Source organism: Gossypium hirsutum, chromosome D08 (genome assembly GCF_007990345.1).
Source record: "Gossypium hirsutum isolate 1008001.06 chromosome D08, Gossypium_hirsutum_v2.1, whole genome shotgun sequence".
Lineage (NCBI taxonomy): Eukaryota > Viridiplantae > Streptophyta > Magnoliopsida > Malvales > Malvaceae > Gossypium > Gossypium hirsutum.
The window spans coordinates 12,405,894-12,423,037 of NC_053444.1; positions in this window are offsets into that span (position 1 = coordinate 12,405,894).

The window sequence follows — 17,144 nt, forward strand, 5'->3', positions numbered from 1 at the left end:
GGTAATGACGAAAATAAGGATGTTTATATTTGAAAATTTAGAAGTTTTGGTTATATATGATAAAGCAAATCATATTATTTTAAAGATGCTTTTGTTATTTCATATCTTTTATGCAAAAAAAAGAAAGAAAGAAAAAAGAATATAAACATATACATAACAAGATATGAACTCAAGCTTCTAAGTTTTCAACATTTGTACTTTATCATACATAACCGAAGCCTAATTTGTTAATTATATAATTTTTTATTAATATGTTTATTACATAATTCTATTTTTCACCCACATCTTGGGTGTGCTATAATCTAGTAAATATTATGATCCTTATACATTACATTTAAACATGATTGCACGATTGACATTGCATATTTAATATATGTATTCCTCTATACTTGTTATAAAGTTTTTGACTGAATTAGTGTCAGAGAATTTCATTGTAAAGTCATATGCATTGCACAAAAAATGCTTGAACGGTTGTTCAATTCTATCTTTTTTTTCTTATTGTTTTTTAGCTATTCTTCTCAGCTCGTTATCTGAGTTAGAAGAACTTTTTATTATGTTATATCATCAGGGTAATGACCCATCAACCTATTAGTTCCTTTTATGAGGCACACACAGGAGAATTTATCATAGAAGTGGAAGAACTACTGAAACTTTTCGAAAGTCTCACAAGGGTTGACATACAAAGAACAGGTAGGCCCTATGGGTTGTATCCAAGACATGGAAAGAAATGTTTTTAAGTTAGCAACAAAAGCCCAAGCTCATGGAACTGTGGATCTTGTAGCGGTTAAATAAGTTAAATAACAAATAAAAATAGCAACAATTTAGCACCAATCCACAATTTAATTAAGATTAACTTGAGAAATTATTTTATGAACCCTTCTTACCACATCATCTTTGGTCATCTTTTTTTTCCACATGATATGTATAGTTGGATTAAACTTCCAAGCCATTTCCTTTTTCTTTTCTTAAAAAATCTATCAAAAAAAATTAAGGTTCATTTTTTTTCCAATAAAAGTAAATCTTGAAACCCAACATCGTCCTCCAAGGCATCATTTCGTCACAAACAAAATCTTCAGCTACAAAGCACCACTCAATCGTAAGTTTTTGCTTTCTTTTTATGTTTTAAACACAATTAAATTAAATTATTTTTCTATTATATTCTCTACTTGTATTATATTTCGCATTATTTGTTGAATTTAGTTTAACTCTACCAAATTTCTACTCACTTGTGTGCTATTTTAAAATTCACTTGTACGGACAAATCCAATTTCAATTCTGATTGCATATGTAAAAGCAAATTATACAAGGTATATAATTAAGATTGACAGTTGATTGAAATTTGCTTGTAAGTTAATTTACTTGTGTCCAATGTATCGACCTTGGAGGACAATATTGGGTTTCAAGATTTGTTTTTTCTGTAAAAAAAATAGAACTTAATTTTTTTTAAATTTTTTGATAGATTTTTTCGCAGAAATTGAATCCACAGATGATGGTTATTCAAGCCCCTAATTGATGATGATGATGCTCATCTACTTCATCTTCCTAATTCTTTATCCTAAATTTTCCATTGAATTAAAATGTTAGTGTTTGATTTTGACTCTCTTATTATTTTTTCATAGAAATTGAATACATGGATGATGGATATTTGAGCCCCTAATTGACGATAACAACGATGCATTCGAGTAGAGGGCTTTCACCCCCTAGAAATTTCAAAATGTTCACAATTTTTTTCAATTTTTAACCTTATTTTTCAATTGATTTGTTCATATTATATATCATAGTTTGATTGACAAAATTAATGAATAAAATAGAGTTTGGTTGTGGCTTGCTATTGTTGGTTGATATAAGTTATGTGCCAATTCCATATATATATTTCAATTCAACAGGCATGTCTCACTATGGAAATTTCAAGCAAGTTATTACTTATAATGCCATGATTTCTTCTCTTGATGCTTGTGGTTGTTGTTGTTGTTGTTGTTGTTGTTGTTGTTGTTGTTGTTACTTATAAAGTGCAGAAGAATTATGATGTTAATAAAAATAAGTCATTGTCGGTTTTTTGTGTTTGAGTGGCATTTATTGATGAAAGTTCAACCGATTCATTTCCTTCTTAACATATTGAGAAGTCAATTGAGGATATAAGATTGATTGTGTCAAATCTAGCCCCACCGTCAAAAGAGTTGTTTTTCATTTCAATTTAGAGTAGTTTCTCTTCAGATGATATTGATGTTAGGGAGAGATTGAAGAGGTTATTAGATGTTATTAGTGATGTTACTGGTAAAGAAAATCTTCTTATTCATTTTCAAATCTTGTCATTGAAAAATATTGTTTTTGAAAATAAGTGCATTAGAGTTGTGATAGGATCTTGTACCTCAAGGATATTTCTGTCACAATAAAGGGTCAAGACTATTTTTTATTAGCTAACATACACTTTGTTGATTGTAGATAGGAGATTCCTATTGTACTTCCACTTCATGATTGTCTTGCATAAGAGCTCAACATTGCTAGCAACCTTGATGGTCTGAAGATAGTAGAGTTGCTTAATGGTCTATGCTCTAGCATCAACGGCATGGTATCATCATTTGTTAAAGTGTTGCATACGCTAATCTCTTATTCCTTGCTATTAGATATTGTCGATATGTGAGAATGGGATCTCAGGATTTGTGTAATCCATCCTTGAAGTTTTAATTTGATTTTTTTTGTAGTTGTTGCAACACTAGGATTTTTTTGTTCATTTGTGTTGTATTGTTGCTTCCTTACCAAATTTCTTCCACGAAATGAAATCACCATTCATGGTTAATGTGTATCAATACTTTAGCTACACAAGAAGTACTTTTGAACATGTACCATTAGAATACACATTGCTTAAAAACAATGACATTGTTCAATAATGCCTAACCATTTTGTTTTCAACTAGTTTAACTTTGATTGGCTAAAGAAAGTGTATGGATTTTACAAGTTTATGAATTGGATATACTCTATAATTGTTTCTTTTAATTGTTGTTTTGTATGTTTTTGAGAGATGATATTGTACCGGAGTTGTTACCTATTATTTTGATGGTGTAGTGATTTCATTAATGAAATTATACATTTTACCTTTCAACAAAAAGAAAAAGAAAATTGTAACACCCTTAACCCGTATCCGTCGCTGAAATAGGGTTACAGAACATTACTAAAAACTTTTAACTTAAAATATTTGATTACAATCATTTATAGAACACATCATATTCCATTCAAAAACATGCATAACGTCCCTTTTTCGAGCCCTCAAGGCCTTAGAAACACTTTAGAAATGATTCAGGACTAAATAAAAAATATTTAGAATTTTATGGCAAAAGATAGAAAAATTCATACTATAGGGGTCACACGGCCGTGTGGGCTTTTGAAGTAGGGACACACGGTCGTGTCTCAGCCCGTGTAACTCTCTGACTTGGTTCATACGACCAAGCCATACGCCCGTGTACTAGGCCATGTAACTCTCGAAATGCAACCTTTAAAAACCTATAGGGGACACATGATCGTGTCGCGTGACACATGGTTGAAACACACACTAGTGTTTTAGGCTGTGGGGACAAGAAATAGGCCAAATTCAAGCCATTTCTTTCACCCAATTCAAGCACACCTAAACAAGTCATTTGCACATATGACCAAGGTATCAAAACATGTTCAACCATGCATAAAATGACCACTTTTAAATGACCAAATTCCATTCAACCAATATGCCATTAAGGCACCTCAAACACATAAATTAAACATACCTAAATATGTGCATATTTAACCATTTAGCAACTAACTTGTTTCCATACCAAAACATACCCCAATAGACACATACCAACCTTACCATGTTAGATTCATGTCATAGCAAAATAACTTTTCCATTTGAACCATTTCTCTCATGTATCAAAACCATATAAATGACAAAAATCTAACCATTTCCAAATGGTTCCAACAACCAACAAATACACATGCCGAACTAATGTCCAAATGGTCATAGTTTAACCAAACATGCTTGATTAAATTCCATATCAAAACATGCCCTAAATGATCACTTTGCAGCCATGCCAACACTTACCACTTTGGCCACAAACCATACATTAAATTGATCTTATAAACACCAACCATCAAGGCATCAAAATAACATAAGTTTTACAAATTCAAAGAAACATTTCATGCCAATATCACACACAAGCATACCAATTTGGCCATTCAAAACATATCATTACTAAATCATTTCAACATTAGCTATGAAGCCTAAAAAATGCCAAATGTCATCAATCATATAACCATATTTACAAGCCAAACATAGAGGCCATATCATCAAGCACAAAACACCTATACATGCCATTATAACCACGACCAAAGCATAAAATCTACCGATAAAATCGATGGATAGTGTGATGGATCTCTGACTAGCTTCCAACCCGATCGAGCTTTCAATAATCTGTAAAGTAAAGGAAAATAACTACGTAAGCAATGTATGCTTAGTAAGTTTGTATAAACTTTAAGCATAATATTCCATTTCTATAATAAACTTTATAGAATAAACATAAATCTATACCAATGCCATAAGATTCATAAATCAATATGATCAACAACTCACAAATGAGTAAGTTCATTAATGTTGCATTTATTTATCATTCATAACGTGATAGGATTTTATGAGACTTAGTAGATAATCAACAACCTCTCCATAAGATTATACACTTTTCACTTTACTCTCATTTCATTCTATTCCCAATGCTTATCATAAGCCTAAACAACATTATCAATTCCCGACTTAGTGTATTTATCCCTGATATAGGTATATTCATCCATGACATACGTAAATTTCTCACATATAATACATCATTCAAACTCATTACTCCTTTTTCTTCAAATTTCATTTCAACTATGAATTTACCATTTTATTACTTTTTCTCACCCGTTTCATATGCATAACACAAAGTTATAAGCGTAACATCAACCATGACTACAAGTTAGTGCGTTTAAACGTAGCTCTTTTGGAATGAACTACATAATCAACCATTGCATAAGAAATTACATTCTTTGATTTATTCCACCTTTTCATAGACATAAGCACGTTACCAATTGAGCACTTACCGTTTCAATGTACTTCATTAAGATTAAACATGATATAATTCAATCATAAACTTGGTACAAGCCTAAGCACCAACAACAATACATGTTAGCATGATTAAATATAATTCATGTAAACTTAACATAAATAACCATTATACTTGAGCATGATCTAATTGGATTTATCATCCTTCATAACATATCATGTTTTCCATGTATCTCTATTTCAATAAATTTCATACACACATGTCTTGGTTCATATTGAACACTTACCATTTCATTTGCATAAACAAAAGACATAAACATAACATTTACCATAGTTACAAGCTAGTGATTAAACACATAACTTAGCAATATCATCACATGGTAAGATATGGTACATAAACATAACATCTTTTAAATCATACCTTTCATAATCATGAATATTCATATCTTAATCATTGGTACATCATACCTTTCCATATTTGTCGTAGTGAAGTCAATCGGAACCCTTACCGGAACTCACACAAGTGTGCTAAACAATGGTCGAAATCATCCATTTTCTTTAATCGATGGTTGAAACCATCTTTTTTTATATTCGATGAACACCTAAAGACGATTGGAACCCCGGTACACATTTCATGTTGTGCCATACTCCAACTATGGTCTTACTTGTGCACTGCCACGGCCTTGCCATGGTCTTATGCTCATAGTGCCATAACCCGATTATGGTCTTATCATTAGAATGCCATAACCCAGCTATGTTCTTACATATAAAAATAAACACTGCCATGGTCCAACCATGGTCTTATGTCTGAAAAATTGCCATAGCCCAGCTATGGTCTTATGTAAACATTGCCATGGTCCAACCGTGATCTTATACATTTTTATATTGTGTTACCATAGTGTCTTTCAACCCTGGTTTTACTTGTTTCCTTCAAGCTGAAAAATTTGATTCACATATATACACAAATAGATAATAATTTATCAAAATAGTAATTAATTGTACAAACCAAGTTACGAACTTACTTGGCTAAATTGCAGAAATGACTAGAGGCATTTTAGTAATTTTCTATTCTCCTCGACTTTCCACTCGATCTTGATCTAAAGTAATAATTCTATTCAATATATTAATTTAGGCAGTAAAAAATGTATTTTATGCATTTTAGTCATTTTTGATATTTAAAAAATTACCCCTAAATTTATACTTTTATTCAATTTAGTCTCTGAAAATTAACCATTGTTATTGAAATTTTACACTATTCAAATATTCATAGCCTCTCTTTTAGCCCATTTTTTCAATAATTTCACATCAAATCCTTATACTTTTATTATTTTAGCAATTTAGTCTCTAAACGATAAATTCATCAAAAATCACTTAACAAAATACTTTTAAATAACAACTAATATTTCAAATTCATCATTTAACATAAAAAATCACTATATTCATCAATGGCAACATTCAAAATCTTTAACAGTTTCAAAATAGAAGGTATAGGCTAGCTGGACCTAGTTACAACGATCTCAAAAACATAAAAATTATTAAAAACGAGACTAAAACATATTTACATGCATCTTCAAAGTGAAAGCCGAAGCTTCAAGCTTCTCCCTTTCTATTTCCATGGCAAATTCGGTGATGAAAAGTAAAATGGGGAAGAAAACATTATGTTTTCTTTATTTTAATAATAAAAATATCATATAAACATATAAATTTAGAAGAATTTAAAGCTTTAACCGTCCACCATCTTGAAAATGGGTAATTTACCCATTAAGTCCATTCAATTATAATTCGTTAATCAATTTAACACCTTTAAATTAATAGCGATTGACTTTTTCAACTTTTACAATTTAGTCCTTTTTAATTAATTAACTATCGAAACGTTAAAATTTTTCAACGAAACCTTAATAGTACCTTAATTACACTCCATAAATATTTATAAAAATATTTATAGCTCAGTTTATAGAAACGAGGTCCTAATACCTCATTTTCTAAAACCACTTGATCTTAGGGTCTTACCACTTGAACTTAATAAATCGCTTATATAACATAAATTATCAAATCAAATACCTTTTTAAAATCAAATTTGACTCATAAATATTAAATAATAATATTTACGAACTTACTCGTTGGATTTGGTGGCCTCGAAACCACTGGTTCCTACACCACTGAAAAAACGGGCTGTGACAAAAATAGCTCATTGCAAAAGATCTTGATAAGATCCAAACATGGGATATAAGAAATTAACATCAAAATAAAAAAATAAAATATCAACATTAGAATATAAAACAAATCACTAGCAAAAAATACATTACGGAACACCAAAGAAACATAACTAAAGAATTCAACACTTTATTAGAAAACCTTAGATAAGGAAGTCCATGACCACACCATAGAACATTCGAGTCTTTTATACATTGTAATGGTCATATTATCGACTATGTACAAAAAATAAAGTTAGTCTAATATCAACTATTATTAAGCAACAAAAAAAAACAGTTCAGGGTTTTATCCTACATCATTGGAACAAATAAAAAAAATACAAGTATAATTTATTGATAAAAGAATCAATGTTAGCATGAAAATTATATACAAATATAATTCATTGATAAAAGAATAAGTGTTAGTATGAAATAAACATGTGATTAACAGTTAGAATTTGGATATCCCTGATTACGTGTAAGTGATTCCTATAATTAATTGATTAAAATAATTAAATTCACAAAAATAAAATTTAAAAGATTTTTTAAAGAAAAAAAATCCACTTGAATATTTGATGTAAAACCAAACATATTATATATGTACAAATAAAATAACAAATGAATACCTGGCATGAATTTGGGGCTATTACACCCGTACTTTGTTGCATGCTATTAGGAGGTAAATTTGAACCACTTAAACACCAACCGCTACTTGGAGTCTTAAAAAAAACAAATAGTTCCATTTACATGGCATTCTAAGAAGATATAGATATAACATAACTATCATTTTTGGTTACCATGTTGAAAAATTACATTGAATTTTGACATGAATATGCATAGATATTGTTTGCTGGCATCATCATTGAAGGAATGACCTATAATGCAAACAAAAAAAAATCAGGAGTTAATAATGTATAACAACAATAAAAAATACTTCTATACAATATGTGGCTAATTAATTTTATACTTACAAAATTTTCATAACTTAGAGTAGAGCCAACGAGTAGATTTAAGGATTCTCTGATTGTTGATTGTTTTCTTTTTCCTATATAAAATGTAACATTTATTAAAATAAATATAAATAAAAAATGTACCACAAAGTGTAACTTTATATTAAAATTACTGTTGGAAAAATGAGTTTGGAAAATGCAGCGGAAAATAAATTTAGAGGAAAACCAGAGTTTTAAATTTTTTTCAAAACAAGATCTTGGTTGTGATATCTAAATTAATAAACACTTAATCAAAATTGTACCTTTTCGATTCGTCTAAGATGAGCGCTTCGACCGAGTAGCCTTCTCTGATTGCTTTGCTAATTGCATGATCCTGATTAGACATTGTAAAAAAATATAACGTTGATAATGACAATGTATCGCAAAGAAAAGAGAACGAAAAATAAAGAACACACAGATTTTACGTGGAAACCCTTTCAGGAAAAAACCACAAGTAGAGGAGAAGATAATTTACTATGTCGAATTTGAATGAATAAAATAGTAGTAGACTATGTCTATTTATAGGGCTGTAAAATCATATTCTAATAGGAGTGTAGTAAGGTTGAAACACCTTATTCTAAAATAAAATAAAAGAAGTGTAGTTCTATATGGATTTTTCTTTTATTTTATTTTACCACTGTATTTTATTTTAATAAGGATTCTGGTCACTCAATTCTAACAGTCATTATAGCCTTTGGTGACTAATTACCCATTGATTGTAAGAAGGACTTGAACAACCATTCAAAGGAAGCAACAGTCTCGTCTAACAAAAAGCACACGCAAACATTATTGTTTGTCAATGATGATTAATCCCCACAAAGGGAGCACATATTAGGTTCTATCTATTGGTACGATAAGTTGTGTCAAAAACCACAACATCTCGAAGCAATCATAATCAATTCTTGATCTACCATCTCTCCAAAAAGAGAATGTCTTTCGATTTTCTTAATCCACTTGAATTGTGTAAAAAAGAACATTGAATCTTCACTTGCTTTTAACCTTGAAATGATTAAGTAAACTTTGACCATCTCCAGCTTCAATCATCATCATCATCATTTATTTGTTAATGTAATTATAGCAATATTGTTTTGTAAACCCAACATTTTTTGTAACACCCCTAGCTCGTCTCCGTTGTTGGATTAGAGTTATGGAACATTACCGTACTAAATAAAATAATTAACTTCAATATAGAGAAATTATGCAAATTTAATATCCATTACTAATAAGTCAATTTAAATATAGAATAAACATACTTACGACCCTAAATCAAGTCTACGAGGTTTTAAAAATAATTTAGGAACATTCAGGGACCAATTTGAAACAAATCAGAAAATTTTGGAAAAAGTTATAAAATTGGAAAATAGGGATCACACAGCTGTGTGGCCAGCCCGTGTGACATAACCTAGGCCGTGTGGGCATTCGAATTAGGGAACAAACGATCGTGTCCCAACTCGTGTGTCTTCCCGTGTAACATACTGACTTGAGTCACACGGCCGTGTCGCAGGCCATGTGCCAAACCGTACGTACATTCGAAGTTTGGTCACACGGCCGAGTCGACAGGCCGTGTAACTCTCTGAGACCATGTGGTTCAATCTACACTTAAAAATTAAAATACACACGGCCATGTAAGGAGACCATGTGTGACACACGACCGTGTGACAACCCGTGTGTCTTAAAATGTGTCTTAAAAGTCAAGTTTACCAAATTGAACTTACTTAATTAAACATTTCAAACTCAATACCAAAAGTTCAAACATTAAACATTCATCAATCTCCACACTAATTAGCCACTTTACCCATTGTTAATGGATCACAAGCCAACATATATTCACATGGCATTTACAAGTGACCAAACACACATTGACATAAATTTATAAGCCAAAATCAAAGTATATAAACAAGCACTTTCACTCCAAGTCACATTGGTAAAATAACATTAAAATCCTATTACATTAAATCCTTATACATTCCATTTATAACCATAAGCCAAAATAGCCAAAAACTACCAAAATATTGACGGATAGTCTGATAGAGCTCTAATAGGATCCCAATCGTTCAAGCTTTTCAAAGATCTATGAGATAAAGAAAATAACTATGTAAGCAAATGATGCTTAGTAAGCTTGTATAAGAGAAAATCAAACTTACCAAATGAATAATAACATGATTAAACCATCCAAGCATTGCTTATTTCCTAAATGCACATTTCTTCCTAGTCACACTTTTTCACAAGTTAGTAATTATACATATATATAAGAACAAATTAAACATAACATGTAATATATCATACATAAGATTTCAATATATAATTCATCAATCAACTACCTTTTCAAATACATTCTTTTCATTTGTTATCCTTTATGGATAACATCCTTTTTCAATCTTTTAATTTGATATCCTTTTTGGATACATCCTTTTCAACCTTTTCGTTTGATATCCTTTTCTGATACATCCTTTTCAACCTTTTCGTTTGATATTCTTTTCGAATACATCCTTTTCAACCTTTAAGTTTGATATCCTTTTCGAATACATCCTTTTCAAGTATATTACTGTGATATATTTCAATCATAGTCCTTTCATTTTCTCAAATCAAGACAATTTTAAACATCAATACATAGATACATATATAAAGATACCAATTAATCTTATAATTTAAATGTCATACTTTGAAATAATATACGAACTTACCTCGACAAAAATGATTTGTTAAATGAAGCCGACGACTAATCCGACACCTTCACTTTTCCTCGATTCAAATCCGGTTGATTTTATTCTTGATCATGCAATGAAATCAAGCTTGGTCGAAGCTTGCTTCTCCCTTAACAATGGCTATTCAGTTTTCAACATATGGAAAAAAAAGTAAGATGATGATATTGTTTTATCATCTTTTAGTTTAATTATCATTTACTTATTTACCATTTTAACCTTAAAATCATCAAATTTTACACAAAATCCAACCAATATCATCCACTAACTATAAGTAGAGTATAATTAGCATCCAAGTCCATTGATTTGCCTTTTCAAAGCTTTTTGACACTTTTAACTAATAGAAACCCACTTTTTCAACCTTTATGATTTAGTTATTTTTAATTAATTAACTAAACATTAAAATTTTTAACCAAATTTTAATACGACCGTAATAAATACTCATAAACATTAAATAAATAATAAAATGCTAACTCACTTGTTGGAATCATGGTCACGAAACCACTATTTTCGACACCACTGAAAGCGGACTGTTACATTTTTAGTTCCACCAACTTCATTTGACATGTAAGAGTAAACATCTGTAGGTCGTATACCAACATTAACCATTGAATTAATGATGTTAGCTTTAGCTACTAGAACTGGTCGAGCTGACCTGAGTAGATGTCTTTTTGAAAGAGTTGCTAACTCATGATTATGCTTAGAAATAAAACGAGTGACTATCTATTGGTCATCTTGTACTGTAAATCGAATCGTTGTCGAACATCCAGTTCTTGTTTCCAATCTGTTATATATTTTTTTGTATCTGCAACATCTTCAAATTCTTTGAAACCTTGTTTGGAACTATAAAAGTCTTTAGTGCGAATAATATTTGTACCATAAATATATCTATTTTTTTTCTTTTTTCGAACACTAAAACCAATGCGATGGTCATAATCTGTATACAAATTATAAGCTTCATCTTCACTACCTACCACAAATCCCTTCAAATTAGCATTATCGATTTCTGTCCTTACTATGTAAGTAAAACTTTGAGAATTTTCTTCATCCATCTCATGAAAAAATTTCAAATTACTTAAATCAATAGGAAGAACATTTTTATAAATAGTATATATATTGCAATTTGCATTAAAAATAAACATATATTTTAAATTCATTGACTAATACATTTACAAATAAAAAATAAAAATTGCTATGAACTAAACTAAACTACTTCCATCTTCTTAAAAAAATCTATAATTTTTTTTTAAAAAATTGGGTTCTATTTTTTTTTACAGTGAAAACAGTTCTTGAAACCCAACATTATCCTCCAAGGTCAATACACTAGACACAAGTAAATTAGCTTACAAGTAAATTTCAATCAAATGTCATTCTTAATTATATATCTTGAATAATTTTCTTTTATGTATGCAATCAAAATTGAACTTGGATTTGTCTATACAAGTGAATTTTAAAGTAGCAAACAAGTGAGTAGAAATTTGGCAGAGTTAAACTAAATTCAACAAATAATGCCAAATATAATATAAGTAGAGAAGATAATAGAAAAAGCAATATAATTTAATTATGTTTAAAACATAAAAAGAAAGAAAAATTAGAAATGCAAGAACAGGATGTAAACCAGTCTATTATGTATATGATTCAGTTTGCGAACTATTAAAACACTTATTAGAAATGCAAGACATCCAATTAGAAATGTCACGAAATCCCCTACTCTTGGGGGATGTCTTTAGCGCCGAGGAACATGTACTAGGGTGTATGTGCAACTTGTTCAGATCATGGGTTGAGAAAAAAATAACTTTTTCAGTATCAACGATCTATACCAGTGAATAGAATGGGGTTCGTCCATTCACTATCTAAAAATAAAGATAGATCTACAATATCCTTCTATTGTGTGTGAAATTTATGATTTTCATTGGTGCAAATCCAATCTTGGAATTTAAATGAGAAAATTTTCCCCATTGGTAGCAAATTCTTATACATTAAGTGGGGAAATTCTATTTAAAAAGCAAAAAGATTATGCTTCGACTCTTGCAAAGAATGGAGTAATAGGGTCAGCTGCCCAATTAATCCTCATCCTTACATACCGTTATTGTAAAAGATAGATCTTGTCATGAAAGATCTATTACTAGAAAATTTATTAGTAGAGTCAAAGAGTATGAATTGTATAAGTTACCAATTAAATGAAGGAATGAGCTCCGATGTATAGTGAAATTCTTGAACCCAAGAGTTAAGAATAATAAGTTCTTTATTCCCCAAAATAGAATAACCACTTAGAATAATGAAACATATTAGATTTGTTGAGAAGTGCAAAATCGTATGGATACGATCCTCATTGTGCAACTTGATCAATTAGATAGTTTCTTTATGGGTTCCTATACGAAGCTTTTGTAGATGTGTTTTTGGGTATTCTTTTATCATTTCGTCCAATAGGAAGAGTTCCTCTACTTCTATGAATTGTTCTAGAATACTCTTTTCTTTAATATCTTTCAAAAAAGTTTCGAATTACCTAGTATTCCACCAATCAGTAATCAAAGATTTTAAACTTTTATTAAATGAAAGAGATCCACCAAGGCAAAAATACTATAGATGTAAGATATAGAAGGGGAGTGAATGATTTCTTTTTTACCATTTTTTCATCTGTGAATTGTTAATGAACCCACCTCGTTTGTTGACTTTATGTGATCTAATCTTTCTATCAAGCATGCCTTTCGTTATATTATAAAGTAGGGGCTTATGAATCTATTTTCTTTTTTTTTATTCAGTGCTTGCCCTTGAATCTAATTGAATCTAAAAAGAATACACAAATAGAAAATAATAATCCACTTTGAATTTGAATGAAATATATATTACTGTTATATTTATATTGTTATTGTTTCCAGATATTTCAATCGATCAAATTCGAAGTAATTGCCCTCTTTTGATAACCGCCCGAAAGAGCCACTTCAAATAATAAAGGTTTTTCTCTTGTGATATGAGTTACCATCATAGTTAGAAGCTCTAGCTCCGTATCAAGGTCACGATCAATAGTGTCACTATCATCAATAGCATCATTATCATTAATATTGATATCATCAATAAGAAAACCTTTAAGCTTGTTATCCAAGAACTTGTTTAGAAATACTATAATGAAAGGAACATAGGAGTTTGTTGCTAGGTATTTGACCAAATAGGAATATTACTACCGAAATTGAATTGTAAATCCAAAATAGTCCTAAGAAGATATAAGTGGATACTTGTCATTTCCCCCTATTCCAAGCCCATCACAAGGGGAAGGAAAATCGAGATTTCCTCTATTCGGTATCACGAGCTGCGAGCAAATAGAACATCTTTCAAGAGTATCAATACCGTCACATGAATCGTAAATGCATGAATGTGATGGACCAAAATCTGCGGTTCCTAATGGAATAGATAATAAGATAACTTTGCCACCTACTGTCACAAAATCACCGCCTCCCCAAGTCAAATTGATACTCACTTAATCGAATATCAACTTAGTTGAGAAGAAAATACAAATACCTGTAAATTATATAATTTCAAAGCTGTTTGTATCTAGATACCATTTTAATTAAGCAAAAGGATGGAATTTATGTCATAAATACCTCACGCTTAATCACATGTTTCTTTTTTTTCTTCCTTATTGTGCTAAATACCGAACTGATTTTGCATCAAATTCTTACCAACTGCATGATCAAACCATACCAATCATTGGAGCATTGATGTAACAAAAAGAGCATTTGGGAACCCAATACCTTTTTGACTCGTTAAAGTTAACCTCAAAAAAAAAAGGTGATGGGAAAAGCAATTATTTAGAATAAAAACAGCCATTGAATTTAGAATTATAACATCAGTGATTACATTGATTAACACCGTTATCATCACCACCGCCCTTAGGAATTTGGGTCCCTCAATCTATCTTTCTAACATAAAATTTCAACAATAATGTACCCAATGTGATTTATTAGATTATGAGAAAATTGTGAAAAATATTTATTAGAAGTTTATGGTAAGGATTAACTAAAATTTTACTTAAAATAGTAAAGGTGGATGTCTTTTAAGTTTTAATTTTATATATAACATTTTGAAAATATAAAATCATATTCGTAATGATATAATATATTTTATAAAAATAATATTTTTTTAATTTCTTTTTAAACTGAAATAATATTCTATTGATTTATGGTACCAACTCAACAAGCAAATTATATATATGTTCATTTATACATGTGCCTTGAAGGAAATATAAGAAACACATTTTTAACTTCGTATCAAGATTTTTCTTTAGGATATTCTAAGCGTATTTTATGAAAATCTTTCGGGATTTGAATTCTAGTTTTTGGGTGCTAACAAAAGGTTTATTTAAAGTTTTTAGAACTAGATTAGTGGTCGAATTGGTTAGGCCACCGGTTCGTCAGTTCAATTGGTTCGGGCAGTTTGATTAAATGAATCACAACAAAAAAAATTAAAATTTAATTCAACTGGTTTTTTAGCCTGATTTAATCAGTACGTATTTCAAGATTTGAATTCTAGTTTTTGGGTGCTAACAAAGGGTTTATTTAAAGTTTCCAGAACTGAATTAGTGGTCAAATTGGTTAGGCCACCGGTTTGTCAGTTCAATTGGTCCGGACGGTTTGATTAAATGAATCATAAAAAAAATTAAAAACTAATTCAACTAGTTTTTTAGCCTGATTTAATCAGTAGTACCAATTTGTGATTCAACCACTCTAAAACCTTTCTTTGGAGCAATACCCGATCAGTTTGATTCAAATAACCATGGTTTATTCTCTTCCCCATTGGCAACAAGATTGAAGATTAAGTATGATACAAAAGAAGCTGGTCATAATTTAGATTTGTAATTTGTCTATAATATGTCAAAAATTCAGTATATAACACGAATCAAAATAAAATTATAAAATTTTAACATCACATTTAAATAAATTTATGTTAAAAAATTAAATTAAATTATTAATATTTTAGAAGATTAAAAAATTAAGAGCTAAAAACTTAAACTCAATGATTTAGTTTTTAGTAGGAAATAATCTTTCTTTTCTTTTCATTTAACCAAAAGCCCAACATTAATGGGCTTTCAAGAAAATAAAATTTATGTTGGGCTTTCAAGTTCCAACCCAAAAGCTTATTCTTTTTTCTTCTTTTGAAAGTAAATAATTTTGGTTAAAATATGTCATGTTTGTACTCTTCATAAATTTAGAATTTATTCATTGTATTTTTATTTTCAGAAATTTAGTCTATTTACTTTTCAAATTTCAAAATGCATGTCCAATTATTAACACTGTTAATTTTGTTTTTTAAATTTGTTACGGTGACATTTTGAAATAAAAAAGGCTTAATATAACATTTGGTATATAAACTTGACATTTTTTCCTAATTTGATATCTAAACTTTTCTTGACCCAATTTCGTACATGAACTCGATACTTTTTCCTAATATGGTACCTAAGCTTTTTCTTAGATTCAATTTGACACCTAAATTTATTAAATGTTATGCAAATTACACAAAGCACTAACAGTGTTAAATTTTTTTTTGTTATGCTACAAAAATATTGTTAGTACTAAAAAAATTCATGTTGAAAAAAATAGGTATTGAGCTATGCTTAACGAATTAATATTAAATAAGAAAAAAAGTTTTAAAATCCCAAATTAAAAGAAATTTATTATTTTTAATTAATAAAATAATTAATTAAACAAACAAAACTAAAATTAATTGAACATATAAAATACAAAAAAAATATCATATCATCTGTCACATGTCGGTCATACATTGATTATTTTTGCTAGCATATAAAAAATAACATTGTTAATATATTGGAGTAATTTGTAAAATATTTGACAAGTTCAAGTACCAAATCGAACAAAAAAAAGAGTAGGTACCTGTAATAGGCCCAATTTGCCCGGGGCCCATTCAGAATAAGCAGAAAAACAAAAAAAAATGATAAATATAATAAGAGTCCAATACAGTCCAGTATTACAAGTTCAAATCCAAGCCCAGATTACATTAAGCCTAAAACCCACTAAACGTCAGTCCAAAAAAAAATACCCAAAACCTCAGGCCCAATACACGATGGCCCGATTTGAAGAAAATGCCAGAAACCCTAAGCATTCAGCCCTAGCACGAGCGCCGCAACAGCAGCCTCCAGCACCGTTCTCTCCAGCCGTCGCAATAGTAGCCTCCATACGCAACAAAGAAG